Source organism: Monodon monoceros, unplaced genomic scaffold, assembly GCF_005190385.1.
Source record: "Monodon monoceros isolate NGI ecotype Baffin Bay Population unplaced genomic scaffold, NGI_Narwhal_1 Super_Scaffold_11, whole genome shotgun sequence".
Lineage (NCBI taxonomy): Eukaryota > Metazoa > Chordata > Mammalia > Artiodactyla > Monodontidae > Monodon > Monodon monoceros.
In genome coordinates this window covers 77726814-77742092 of record NW_021703767.1, presented here as the reverse complement: position 1 = coordinate 77742092, position 15279 = coordinate 77726814, and the positions used below count along the sequence as shown (strand labels likewise).

Genomic DNA, 15279 nt, shown 5'->3' with positions numbered 1-15279 from the left:
GTCTGAGGTCTTCTGCCAGCATTCAGCAGGTGTTCTGTATGAGTTGTTCCACATGTAGATGTATTTCTGATGTATTTCTGGGGAGGAAGGTGATGTCCACATCTTATTCCTCTGCCATCTTTAAGGTGCCCCCTCTCCAGGTACTTCTTGACACAAGAAAGATAGAAAGATCATTCTTGCCTTAGAACCCTAAACATTAATTTTAGGATAGGCATCCATTCTGGTCAGTGTGTACCTTCTGAGTGGTCTGTGCTCGTTCTGTATGGGTTGTTAAATTGTTTGTATATATCCTCTTCTTTTATTCATGTTTCCACAGTGTGCTCTGTGTTTTCCGTTTCATGATCATATATCTCTTGAAAGTTCCTACTGCATAGTGGCCATTTAATATTAAATTTTCTATCCCAACTCCTAAATAAAGTGCTTAAAACATAGGAAGTGTTTAATAAAAGTTTGATAGATTATTTTCTAAGTTATAAACACTGTGCAAGAAAGAAAAGCAGGTAATATGTTTTGCTTTCTCTGAATGGCTTTCCGTGTAAGGAACTAGAATGGTAAGGAGATATTAGACAGGATATTTAAAATTTATCTTCATATGCATATATAACTTTTTCCTTAAAGGTTACCTTTTCAATCACACTATATGGGCGTTAACTGTGGTTCAGTTTCTATTATAGAAGGAAAAGAGCTGTGACAATGGGGTGACTCAATTTCTAGCTGGGAAACAACTTCTTGGATTAGAAATCTAACCTGCTCTTTCCATCTTCACCTGGATTTCCTCCTGGAGTCTGAAGCTCCACTAACATGTACTCCAGCTTCTCCTTGATTGGCCATTGGCTTGCTAGACATGCTTCCTATTAAGGAAAAAAATGATTTAGTGTCAACAAAGAATACTTTAAGCCCTTTAATGTGTACAGAGGTTTTTAGTATACACAGAATTTGTACTTTAAAAAATACAGATGGTCCCTGATTTAATGATGGTTTGACTTAACAGTTTTTTGACTTTTTGATGGTGTGAAAGTGATATGCATTCAGTAGAAACCATACTTCGGAATTTGAATAGTGACCTTTGACCCAAGCTAGTGATATGTGGTTCAATACTCTCTCTTGATTCTGGACAACAGCAATGAGCCACAGCTCTCAATCAGCCACATGATCAACAGAGTAAACAACCCATACACTGACAACCATTCTGTACCCACACAACCATTCTTTTTTTCACTTTCAGTTCATTATTCAACAAATTACGAGGTATTCAACACTTTATTATAAAGTAGGCTATGTGTTAGATGATTTTGCCCAAATCAGGCTAAGTGTTCTGAGCATGTTTAAGGCAGGTGAAGCTAAGCTATGTTAGGTCGGTTAGTTGTATTGAATGCATTTTCAGCTTACGCTATTTTCAACTTATGATGGGTTTATTAGGACGTAACCCTTTTGTGAGTCAAGGAAGATCTGTATAGCCAGGTTTAAAAAATAGTGTGATACATATTCATGTACTTACACCCCAGAAAGTATGATTGTTAACATTTTTTCAAATTTACTACAAACCTATACGTATGTATGTGTGTGTGTACATGTCAACCATTCCAACAAAGTTAAAGTCCCCTTTATCTTCCATCTGCAGGTCTATATATCTTTCTCTGTTACTTCCCCCATTACCTTGGGCTAAAAAAATTCTGTATCACAAATTTAGATCCAGTTAATTTTTATGTCACTTTCCATAGTACAGATATGTATATTTCATAGACACATAATAATCATAAACATGATCATATGAGCTGCTACCGCTTATTGAGGTCTATTTTTACCTCCAGATTCTCTACCCTCATACAGTCCTGTAAAGTCAGTGATGGTATTGCCATGTTACAGATGAGGAAACAGAGCTTTGAATATTGGAAATAATTTGACCAAGACCATGCAGAGAGTAAGTAGAAAGGCCATGATTGAAACACTGCTTTTTGTACTCTAAAATCTCTGTTCTTTCCTCTGCACCTTGCTGCCTCTTCTAAAATGACTGAATAAAATATGCGGCAATGCTACTGAACTTGGAAATACATATATTTTCAATGTGTTCCAGACTCTATGAGGTGTCTTTAGGAGCAGGATAGATGTGAATAAGACCTGCCCCTTGCCCTTTAGTTGCATATAGTCTAGAGTTTGGAGAGAAAGTAGTGGAAGATACAGAAGCATAAACAAATATCTATAAGGATTTTCAGAGTGAGATTGTGGTATGAACTACTTAGGAGAATCTAGCAAAAAAAGAAACACTTTTGATTGGAGATATCTGAGGCAATGTCAGAAAAGAAGCAGCATTTGGACTATCTTGTGTGGTAAACATCTCAAGCGAAACGATCAAGGCATGACAATATAGGAAGCCAGTTAACAGGTGGTTTCATTAGCCTGGGGACCTGAACGGGAACCTGCAGACCTGCAGTGTCACATTTGTATATGACCAGGAAAAAGAGACCACTGCATCTTCTTCAGGGCTTTTTTTTTTTTTCTTTTTTCTGAAAGGATTACAGAAGTTTAGAAAAAGTCTGTTCTCTTGGTACTTTACAGCTTAACCATTTAATAATTGCTAGTGGAGTTAGCCACCCTTTGGGACATTCAGAAAATTTCTCAGTTGCCTCGGGAGTAACTTGCAGTTTTAACACTTTACAGGATATGGGGTGATGAGCAGGAACGCTCTAGTGCCTTGGGGTCAACACCTTTTGGGGAGTTGTCCATGTAAGGAACGGCACCAAGAAACGGAGGAGAGCTTAAACAAGCTTTATTTGGGAACGCTCCCGGGCGAGGTTCACTGGTCTGAGAGAAAGGGGCCAGAGAAGTCGCGCCCGGGTGTGGGCGCGAACAAAATGTATAGGGGTGGGCGCAGGGGAGGTGCTTGCTGTGTGAAGCAGCCCTTTTTTGGTAATCTCTCGGGTGTTGTGGCAACGTCAGGTGTCGGGTTGCATCAGCCACTTTGGCGGGCGTTCCGTCTGGCTCCCTGGGCCCTTCCCCGGACCTGCTGGCCTTACAGTCCAGTCTTGTGTGCTGAGGCTGGCTGATACAGGAATCATTTGATGTCCATAGAAACACCAGATACTACTGAGAAAATGACAAAATCATAGTGTACTGGCAATGGTGAGCTTATGAGGATACTGTTGCCCAGGTAATTCAAGTCAGTCTCCTAAGGTCTCACAGCCAGCCAGTGATCATCTGGAGTGACTTCCCAGGTGCTTCTCCACAGCCACAGCAAAACTCTTTCCATCACTCCACGGTAAAAACATTCCTAATTGCTTCTCTGATTTTCCTGTGCAAAGCATGCTCCGGTTTGACTTGAGCTAAGCCATAGTACACTAGCAAGATCCTGAGAGTGAAAATTACTTCCTAGGTTATTCGATGAGGGCAACCTGCCCTCACTGCTCAGGTCTTCTGTGGTAAAGAGACAAGTCTGTTCTTTCCCAAACCTCCCTAGTGTTGGTAACCGCACCTGGGCCTCAGGGGAAAGGGCCTCTCCCAGTTATCTGATGAAATTAGCTTGTGCCACCACGCCCATATACTGCTGTTCCTAGAAGATTTTTATTGCAGAGAAGATGACACACAGGACGGTGACCACTGTGGGCCCAATTGGAAAGACAGTCCCATCAGAGCTAGATAATACCTGCATTCTTCAAAGGCCTTAAAGTATTCATGCTGCTTCAGTGCAGCCAAAGTCTGCCTTGAAAGGAGACCCAGAAAGCTTTTTTGCAGCAAAGTTAATCCCAGTGAAAGCTTCTTCAACTAAAGCAAGCTCTAGGGGTTGAGAAATAGACAAGTGAACTAAGCCGTAAAGACTCAGCTCCTCTTTCCTCCCTGCCCTGGTCTACCAGCCAGGAATGTGGGGAGGAAATGAGTTAGGTCAAATTTATGCTTGAGCTCTACGAAGCAAAGATCTATCCACGCCTAAGGTGATTTTGCTAAAAAGTGCTATTTCTTTACAGAAAGTCTTCTAGCCCCTGGCTCCAGTAAGTAGGAATTTCACATGTATGAGTCTGGGAAGAATGTGAATGGAGAGGAAGGCATGGATGCCTATCAAAAGGCAATTGAGGTGTGGCTAAAGTAGCGGCTTTTGCACTAAAAGAAACTGGATGATTCACTATGTTAGGTTAGACTCTCTACCATCAGACCCAGAAACAAAAATTCATAATGTACAAGTGATTTATTGACAAAGTGTTCCAAAAGAAAATAGTAAGAGAGTCCAGGAAACAGGACAGGGATGAAGAGAATGCCAACCAGGCAAGGGTACCGTGTCAAGCAAAGTCCTGGACTGAGCAACTTCAGCTTGAACTTGAAGTTGAACTCTCGAATATCAAGTTGCCTCAAAGAGGTCCCAAACTGAGGCCAGAGAGCTTGAGTTTCATAATCCTGTACCTATCATCATTGGTAAAGGGCTCTCCAAGGAGTATATAAACTCCAGGCCTCCAGCTATCTGTGTTTTCCAATAAAGGGCTCTTGTAATGCAAGAGCAGTCCTCCAAACACAGCCACAATTTCAAGCTGTTGGAACTGAAATATACCAAAGGCCAGGACATATATTTAAGAAAAAAAATTTTTTTTAATCTGCAAACAAAGGAAAAAAAAAACAACACATTAGCCTGAAGGTATCTATGCCTTAGCGCAATAGTATCCTACCAGCTACATTTCCCCAAAGTTTTCTTTTGACTTGGAGATCTGTGTTCAAGAGAGTTACCTTCATTTACTAATTTATAGGCACTGTGCTAATGCATTTTATGGTACCATGTTTGTTACCACATATATTATATAATATAGCAAGACCATTGGAGCTTAGCAGTCCCAGGTTTAAATCTTAATTTGTTCATGAACTAGCTGAGTAAATTTATGAAAGTTACTTTACCTCTGTGTGACTCAAGGAAGTGGTTGTGAAGAATAAATGAAATAACCAAGTACGACTTTTTTTTTTTTTTTTTTTTGCGGTACGCGGGCCACTCACTGTTGTGGCCTCTCTCATTGCGGAGCACAGGCTCCGGACGCGCAGGCTTAGCGGCCATGGCTCACGGGGCCTAGCTGCTCCGCGGCATGTGGGATCTTCCCGGACCGGGGCACGAACCCGTGTCCCCTGCATCGGCAGGCAGACTCTCAACCACTGCGCCACCAGGGAAGCCCCCAAGTACGACTTTTAATAACCTGGTCATGGCACATGGGTAAAGTCTCAATGAATATTGGTTATTAACAAAAATGATAATAGCAATAATAATATTTTTCTTTATTTATTCATTTACACAACAAATATTTATCAAGCACCTACGAGGTATCAGAGCCACCTCTAGGCCAAGAATTACAAAGGTGTTAGACAAAGATTATGCCCTCACAGAGCTTACATTCTGGTAAGAGAAACAAATAATCACACAGATAAGTAACTAATGCAATATCAGTTACTGATAAATGCAATAAAGAAAACTGCAGCAGGGCATAAAGTAAAGAAGAGTAGTGGAGTGGGAGATGGAGATTATCACTACATGTGATGGTCAAGGAACACCCTCTGGGAAGAACAGCTGAGCAGAGACCTGAATGTGTTAAAGGGGTGAGCCACGGAAAGAGCCAAGGAGCAGTGTTCTGGGAAGAGATCATAGTAAGAGCACAGAAGGAGAATATACTTAGCATGTTAAAGAAATAAGAAGAATCCAATGTGGCTACAGTAGAATGAAGCAGGCCAAGAGTACTAGGAAATAAAGCCAGAGACAGTGGCAAGGACCAGACCAGATCACGTAGAGCCAAGTAACCCATGGTAAGGAGGGTGACTTTTATTTAATCTGACTGTGATAGGAAATCACAGGGTCACAGTGACATAGACGGTGACAAACCTGAATTATGTTTGTAAAAGACTTCTCTTTTCCGCATATGCCCCTGAAGGGCACAAGAGCGTCTATGCAAATCACTTCCTAGCAACAGCCCTGGATCTCACACAATCCCCAAGCTCAATGGGCAAACTAATCTCTAATAGCAAACACGAGCTACCCATTTATTCATGTCCCTATGTTGTCTTTTGGAAAATAATAGTAATGCTGTCCAACATTTACAAAGAAATTCTCCATAAGTAATCTCTAATATAAAGCTATGGCTGCCGATGCACCATCAGAGTATCTTTAACATTTAGTTCCTCCTATTTTGCTTGTTTCCAGTTTGTATCTTTAGCTTTTCTGCCTTTTTGGAGTATAGTCTCTCACATCAAAATAACTCCTTTAGGTTGATCTTATGGAACAAGCCTGCCTGACTTGCTAGAAGCAAAATCATACACCGTTAGAAATTAATTTTTTGATATATTCCGTTTCACAGGACGTTATTCCATTCACATACCTCTGATGGCTCCTCACTGACTACAGATTGAAGTTCAGTCCTTAGCTGAGTGTTCCACTCCTTCTCTTCCTGAACCGGGCAGACTTCTCCAACATGCCTCAGCTAACCACGTTCTTACACAAGGAATCACCTGCCATCATACAGTTCTTCTCCACTGTCTTTCAAAGATAACGTGCACAGTTTTACTGCCTCATCATTGTTTATTTCTTTTATTTGTCTAAGTATAAAGCTTCTCTCAATGCCAAGTTTTAGTCCCACCTCTGTGTGGGTCTTCCATGACAATCCTTCACTGATCATTCCCTCATTCTGAACTACTTCTACAGTTGTTAAACTTTGCATATGATCCCTTGGATTATCACCGATCTTTTGAAGAACACATTTATCTCTACAGGCCATCTGTGAACTTATTCAAGGTTAGGATCACATCTCCGTACTCCAGGCACTCTGCCTATTACACCTGACTTTCCCATCAGACTCATCATTGTTAAATCCTGCTGAGTTCACACGTCTGTTTACCCCCAGCACACCTACTTTTGTACTTTTTTTTGTTTTTACTGAATTGTGCAAGAAATTGATCTATCTTTATTTTTATGAAACCTTAACTTAATCTCTATTCCAAGCTCCCCTTTTGCATTATGGAAGCAGTATCAGTCTATTCAGGCTTTTTCCTTTCTTTGCCTGATGTTTAGTTTAAGTTGTGTTTGGGGAAGCTCAAGTATATTCAGTCATCTGTCCCCTCAGATATCCACTAAGAATTACATGACAGGACCCTATTTGGTCCTTAGATGTGGTGTCAACATGACCCTATTTGGTCCTTAGATGTGGTGTCATTTCTGAAAGGTTGCTTTCTCCTATGCCAATGCCCATCCCAGGCCTGAGCTCTCTCCTTGCTAGTTTCAGAAGCATGGTAATTTCTCTGATGCTATTCAGGGCCCCACCTGCCTAGACTCACACGTAATGTCCATTCTGAAGTCTTGCTACTTTCTCAGGGACCCGTTCTTACAGCAGGAAACACAGCTCTTCTCTGCAGTGCCCACCAACGCCTATCTTCTCATCATTAGATATGATGGTCAAGGAAAGCCTCTCAGGGAAGAACAATTGAACAGAGACTTGAATGAGTTGAAAGAGTGAACCATGAAAAGATCTGAGAAGTAATGTTCTGGGAAGAGGCCACAGTAAGAACAAAGGCCCTGGATGAGAATACACTCTTCATCTCTGAGTGAGGAAATCTTTGGTCTGGAGGAAGCCAAGTCACATCTTCTTTCCAATATTTTATCTCTTCCCCAATTCTCTAAGTTGCCTTTAGAGATGTATAACCAAAATCCAGGAAAACATTAGCAAATCACTTTCTAATTCTGCCTTGAAACTTCTCTATCTTAAGGCAATAAGGCTAGAACAACTTTTGTTTTGATTAGGCAGTTGTGTGGACATATAGATAAATTGCCAGGAAAAATAATGATCATGGGTATAAAATAATATCCTATCATAATTATTTTAGTAACTAGCATAAACTTCTTCTTTTCCACCTGATTCATCAACTTGGGAGACAATTTAGACTCTTTCCTCTTACCCATCTCCATTGGTCTTATTGTACATGAAACCAAAGCCAAAGATAACTCTTCGGCCTAAAATTAGGTCCAGTAATAACCAGGTCCAGAAGAGTCTGCTTGAAAAAAATAGAATGGATAAACAAATGAAAAAATTCAAAGTAGATGGGGATAAACTATACACAAGGAAGAGATAATGTGTTCTTGATGTTCAGATAAAGAAGAAATCAATTCCACCTTATGGTCTCTTGTCTTCCCTAAGCTTCACCCAACTGACTACATATACTAGATATCATGATAATGACAATAATCATAGTATCCATTTGAAGATCAACTATAATTTTCTTTGTTTTCTTAAAACAGGAATTTGGGGCTTCCCTGGTGGCGCAGTGGTTGAGTCCACCTGCCGATGCAGGTTCGTGCCCCAGTCCGGGAAGATCCCACACGCCTAGGAGCGGCTGGGCCCGTGAGCCATGGCCGCTGAGCCTGCGCGTCCAGAGCCTGTGCTCCGCAACGGGAGAGGCCACAATGGTGAGAGGCCCGCATACCGCAAAAAACAAAAAAAAAAAACCAGGAATTTGATGTTGTTTGGAATAAACAGAATTTCTTCTTTCCCAAAGCCCACTGCATGTAGTTATGCAGTGAACGTGGGCACAACTTCCAAAGTTGTGACCTTTACTCTAGATATCATATACTTGTATGTTTGTGACAACAACTGTAGTGAGCTGGGGAAAAAAAGTGTTTTGTTGTAACAAAACCAGCATATGCTGACAATTTCCCAACAGAAAGAAGTAAAGGGTCTTGGGTAAAGGACAACATTTTATAATTTACACAGTTGCCATAAAGGCTAGGGGCTCTCTAATTTGCTCCTCAAAGTTTTGCTTTTAAAAACCACCTGAGCTCTTGATTTCATTCATACCAGTAGGCTTTAGGAATACACCAAGAGCCATCATTTAGTTTAAAGAAAAAAAAGGCAACAGACAGCCAAGACCCCTAGACCTTTTCTCTCCTTCCACAATCATATATTAATGTATGCAAAACATGATAGTAGGGACCCACCTAGAAAGAACCAAAGTATGATTACAGAAGTGCTTTAGACTTAGCCATCACCCTCAGAAAATTCACAATCGAATTTATGAAATAACACAGAGACCAATAGAGTACGATGTGATGAGAGACATAACTAGTACAAAGTGTTGAGGAAGCACCAAGAAGGAAATAACTAACTCTGCCTTAGGGGATAGGAGAGAGCTTCAGTGAGGAAGCCACATTTGACCTGAATACTATAGAATTAGTGGGGACTTCCCAGGCAGAAAAGGGAGGGAATATTTCCCAGAAAAAGGAAATTGCACATACCTATTTCAGGAAAGTGAATGACTCTGTTACAAAATATTAACTGAGGCTGGACCTTGGGGTGCAAGGGGTGTGGAGGAGAGTAATGAAAGACAAATCAGGCAAGGCTGGTTGAGGACTGGGAAAATCATGGAGGGCCCCGTCTGCTAGGACTTTGAATTTTATATGAACATGGAGCAGAGAATTGCAACCACGTAAAGGAGAACCTTCAGAAGCTGCTGAGAAGAGTGAGGCACTTTAGAAGCTGAGTTTTAGAAATTTCTGACAGCACTGTGGACATGGACTGGAGGAAATCAAAGGCCTAGTGGAATTGCTAGTCCAGGTAGGAAAAAGACAAACCTAATTTCAGGAACCACTTAGGAACCTCTGGCCATGCAGGACATGATGGAAAAGCCCTAACTGTCTTAAGAACAAGAATCTGACTCTGACTCTTGTTCTGTCCACGGCACCAAACAGCTCATGCTACTAGTTCCCGGTATGCCACCTACTCCTAAAGCCCACCAAGAGCACAGGTATTCATTTACAATCGCTTTATGATATGGCTCTCATAGAATTTTGCTTCTTTTTTTCAGGGCATTTTTCTCATGTTTGGAATTATTCTGTCATATGTGTGATTATTTGACAACTGTTGGATGATCCTCACTAGACTCTAATCTCTGAATGATCAAGAATTGTGTCTGCATTTTGTTCATCACTATCTCTGGAGGCTAGTAGAGAAATTGATGTAGAGTAGATGCTCAGTAAATGTTTGTTGAAAGAATGTTGACTGAAATATTGAGAAACAGTTGAGGTGATGGCATTCTGCTTGGGAAATGTTTAGCTTTTCTTGCTTTTCAAAATGACAAACAAAATATTCAATCTGTGATTTAATTACTATATAATTAAATTTTTTGACCCTTTATATCAAATTTCCTCTCCAACACTACATGTGAACACTAATTCTGTAAGTTATATTCCAGATCTGAAATTCACTTGAAATGGGAACCAAATTTGATCACATTTTTTAATTTTATGGACTTTAAATTCCCAAAATAAAATAATACCGACTGCTTAGCCTGGATTTAATGATTAGTATTTCTCTTTCTTTCTCTTTCTTTCTTTCTTCTTTCTTTCTTTCTTTCTTTCTTCTTTCTTTCTTTCTTTCTTTCTTTCTTTCTTTCTTTTTTCTTTCTTTCTTTTTTTCCTTCCTTCCTTTCTCTCTTTTTTAAAAAATTTTCTTCTATAACTAAAGAGGACTTTTTTAACCTAAGGCAAACCAATTTTTCTGTCATGACTTTAAATTTGATGAGGTTCCATTAAGAAACTCCATGCATGTCCTACTTCTTACAGGCATACACATAAAGAGACAGTCAAAGCACTTCATCAAAAGCAGAAAGATTAAGGCAAAAGATTACACAACAAAACCACCCACATTCAATTTTGCAAGTCTAACAGTCAGCCTGAATCATCACCCTAGAGCGCCTGCATTCCGTTCCAACCCAAGTCTTTAGCTTACCATTCAAGACCTGAGAAAACAAAATATTAGTATTGGTGACCAAAAAGGCAGGTGTGTTTCTCTTTCCTTGGTTACTCTTAGCCCTGGAGGCAGCAACTCTTTCTTGTTTTTTTACTTGGTAAATACATCTCTTGTGAGATAATTAAAGAACCAGCAGAAATCTTAAGATCACCAAAGAATAACAACTAGTTCTAGCGACAGAATCTCTGGCTTAAGAATCTCAGAATATAGTTTTTGAATCAGTCTTACCCATCCGTGGCTCATTCCCATAGCAATATCCCTCATGTTATTCATCCCATCCTTTATCCCATTTTTCTCTTCTTACATTTTTATTTATTACTTAGCCTGAAGTAATGACCCTCTCCTGTTAATCCTAGTCCTGCTTCAAGTGTGCACTCAAATGTCACTCTCATGTTCTCCCTTGTCATTTTAGGAAAACTATATTATTCTTCTGTCTGCATTCCTGCAGTACGTGGCTTATACACCTTTGCATACTATTTCTACTCTCTACTATACCAGTCACATGGTTGTCTGTTATTTTCCTGTTATTAGATTGCAAGCCCCTTTAAGTCAGTAAATGTGGAATTCATACCCATGGGCCTACTTAGAGCCCAATTTGTGCCCTAAGCAGTGTAGACAGGTGATAATAAATCATGAGTGAATGGATTATAAAAAGTATTTGAGAATCTTTACAATAATAGATATAGATACAATAAGACAATTAAGTTACAAATAAAAGAAGTATTTTTATGGGAACAAGAAATGAAAATATAAAGCAAGGTCAATAGAGTTATTGTAGTGGAGCATTAAAAGTAACATTAACTTCCTGGCAACTGATGAAAAAAGAGGGCTAAAGAACAAGATTACTCATATGAATTGGATAGGAGTAAGTGGAAACTGAAACTAGACCAGTTCTCACAAAGACTGAAATTGAGTCTCAAATTATCACAATCCCTTATAGAATTGAGATGATCAACCTTTTTTTCTGTGAGCTAAAAGAAAATAAAATACCTTTCGGAGGAAGAAAAAAATACAGAGATGCAATAATTTTTATATACAAGGCCAAGCATTCAATCAAAAATTACCAGTTAGGCCAAGAATAAGATAAAATGGTGAAGACAAAAACAAACAAAGAAAACATAGCCCAACAGGTGAAAAAACACACAGAAAAAAAAAAATATTTTTCCAAACTGACAAAAGGAATTAATCCACAGATTCAAAAAGTTCTGTATAAAACCACCCTTAGACACATCAGGGAAAAAATACAAAAAAGAAAACAAAAGCAGAAAGAAAAATTTTAAAGCATCCAGAAAAAACAGACACGTTTCTTTCAAGGAAGTAAAAGACTGATAAGTTAACTCTTCAAAGGAAATTATGGGACATCTGAGAGCCGCTGCCAGCGCCACAGACACAGATGCCACGAACAGCGTAGGGGAGGCTTGCGCCAACATGAAGCATGAGTACAATTAGTTCTTCAATCAGTTGTTTGCACAGGTTCCTCAAGGGGGATGGCTCTGGGGACCCGGGCACCTACCTCTTCAAGTGCTACCAGCAGTATGTTCAGAAAGCAATAAAAGAGAAGGAGATTCCTATTGAAGGACTGGAGTTCATGGGCCATGGCAAAGAAAAGCCTGAAAGCTCTTCTTGACCTTGACAGTCACCTTGAAAATGGACTCCTCAAATCAGGAAATTGAGAACTCTGGATCACGTCAATTAAAGCTGTGAAGATAACATCGATTTGTTGCATTTGGGCGGGTGGGGGGGGAGGGGGGTTACCTTTCTTCCTTCTTGATATTTTTGTCTCACTTGTAAAAGATGATGAACCATCACTCTTTGCTTTGAGATTTCTGGCTTTGGCATCTCAGCGGGAACGTAGTGTGCTAAATAATGGGATTATGGTTGCAATAGTTGGTCTGGGATCAATTTTAAATATATCTTGTGTGTAAATGCTGATAAGCTTGTCAGGACGACCATGGTTGCCTGAGTTATGCTTTGAAGGACATTATGTATACCATACTGGGGTTATTATTCATGGAAGCAACTGGTTAGGATCTCTGTTTTCTCTCAGGGAGCTAATGCTCTGGAAAGGATTCCCAGCACAACAGTTTTGACCAGTGCTTGAGAGCACAGTTTCATTTTTATATAGTAACTTAACTGTTAAGATTGCTGGTGGACTGGGTTAGCTAAGAGGAAGACAGCTTTTAACCGTTCCCTACCTTAACTAGAGGTGTCAGATCTCATATTAAGATGTGAAAGCTTCAAGAACACTGCAGTGAACACCAATTCAGAACTCATGGTGTAGTTTAGGAATTAAGATCCTTGGAGTGGCTATGAAAGAAGATCCTAAATTTAAAAGATTTGCTCTTGCTAGCTTTCAACTTAAGTCAATGAATTAAGTCAACGTGTATATCATAGAAGTGCCAAAATGCTGCATCTGGTTAAGGGGTGGCAGGTAGGAAGAGTTTGCTTCATTTGCCTTGTTCACCCACCCTGCCTGTAGTCATGAAGACTGAAAAAAATTGTAACATTTAGTTTCCATTAACATTAAGTGAACTCAGTGCACTTTATGGAACAACTATCGCCCTGTAATCCCATACATCCCATATATACACGGGGGGGAGTTTTATAATTTAAAAATGAAGATTTATCTAAGCTAGGTAGTATGGTATAAAAAATAGAAACCTCACTGATTTCTAAACTTTCTACAGTAAGCTACGCAAATATCTTTTTTTTTTTTTTTTTTAATGCCTTAGTTCAGACTCTTTCATTTCTCCCCTGGGCTATATTACAATGCCTTTTCTGTTCTTTTTTTTTTTTTTCCAAATCTATTTATTCATTTATTTTTATTCATCTGTTTTTTTGGCTGCGTTGGGTCTTCACCGCTGCACGCAGGCTTTCTCTAGCTGCGAGGAGCGGGGGCCACTCTTCGTTTTGGTGCGCAGGCTTCTCACTGTGGTGACTTCTCGTTGCACAGCACAGGCTCTAGGCGTGCGGGCCTCAGCAGTTGTGGCACGTGGGCTCAGCAGCTGTGGCTCACGGGCTCCAGAGCACAGGCTCAGTAGTTGTGGTGCATGGGCTTAGTTGCTCCACAGCATGTGGGATCCTCCCAGACCAGGGCTCAAACCCATGTCCCCTGCAATGGCAGGTGGACTCCCAACCACTGCGCCACCAGGGAAGTCCTGAAATATCTTCTTAAATTGTTTATATAATGGCACCCCAAAAATGTCGGGGTCAGGTGGGCCCTTACACACTTTAGAATGTCATGTAGTCTCCATAATTGCATATCTTGAGTAATGTGGTTCAATTTTTTATGTGTCCATATAGTATGAAACTTGATTTACAGAAGGCCTAGATTCTATTACCTCTTCTCCACTTTACCAATTAGTAACTTCATATTTAACATGACCAGTCCTTACTGTCATTGCAATACATTTTGCGTTTATATTTTGACAGGTTAAGGTCCATGATACAAAAGTTATTTGGAACCCAGCTGAGGGAGGCCAGGCAGCAAGCTGGAGTTAATTATATATGTCCTGAAATAAGCCTGGCCACAAGTTGGTCAAAACCTTGCACCGTTTTGAATCTTACCACAAAACTGTCTGGTTGAGCTTTGAGAATAAAACAAATTTTATTTTAATTGCTACTGAGGGAATATTTTTTCTGATTGTTCCTCATGCTATTTTGACTTTATCCTGCCCATAAAATGATTCTAACTATCTCAGCTATTTCAAGGGCTTTACATTTTGAAGAGGAAAACTTATTGCTCTTTAAGGGTGATTTTGTAAATATTGCTGTTGTTTCTCCTAATTCTTATAGCTACAGGAAGGTTTTAATTCCAGAAACAAATAAAGCCAGCACTATATGCAAAAAAAAAGGGAAATTATGAGAGCCATAAGAAAAGAAAATGATACTGAAAAACAATGAAGAATAAAGCTTATAATCTAAAATTATATACCAAGGGAAAATATCTTTCAAAAGTAAACATAAAATAGAGACATTTTCAAATAAATAGTGAGAAGATTCACTGGCATTAGACAGGAACTAAATGATATACTAAAAGGTATCCTTTGAGTAGAAGGAAAATGACCCTAAACAGAAATGCAAGAAGGAAATTATCTTACATAAATGTAAATAGGAAAAAGTAATCACTGGAAAGTAAGTAAATAGAAATGAATATTGATGATATAAGCAATACTGGTAATATAATGTGGGGTTTTAAATATATGTATAATTAAAACACTCAACAATAATAACATAAAGGGCTGAATGGGGAAAATAGAATTTAATTGTCCCTAATTCCTCACATTTTTCTGAGAGATGGACAAAGTGCTAGTATAGAGTAGGCACTAATAATTCCAGGATTTATGCTGTAACCCTTAAAAGAAGAGAAAAATAATTTATAACTAATAAACTAATAGGTGGGAAAATGGAATAATAATTTAAAAAATGATTAATAAAAAGAAGACAACAAAAGAGGAAAAAAGAGGAACAGATTGGGCAAACAAAAAACAAATAGAAAGATAGGTTTAAACTTAAAAATATCAGTGATAAA

The 15279-nt window shown here is 39.3% G+C and overlaps 1 pseudogene; it reads left to right on the top strand.

Moving 5' to 3' along the window:
• The first annotated feature begins 12155 nt into the window (after positions 1-12155).
• LOC114890420 lies at positions 12156-12375 on the top strand (annotated as a pseudogene).
• The last annotated feature ends 2904 nt before the right edge of the window (positions 12376-15279 follow it).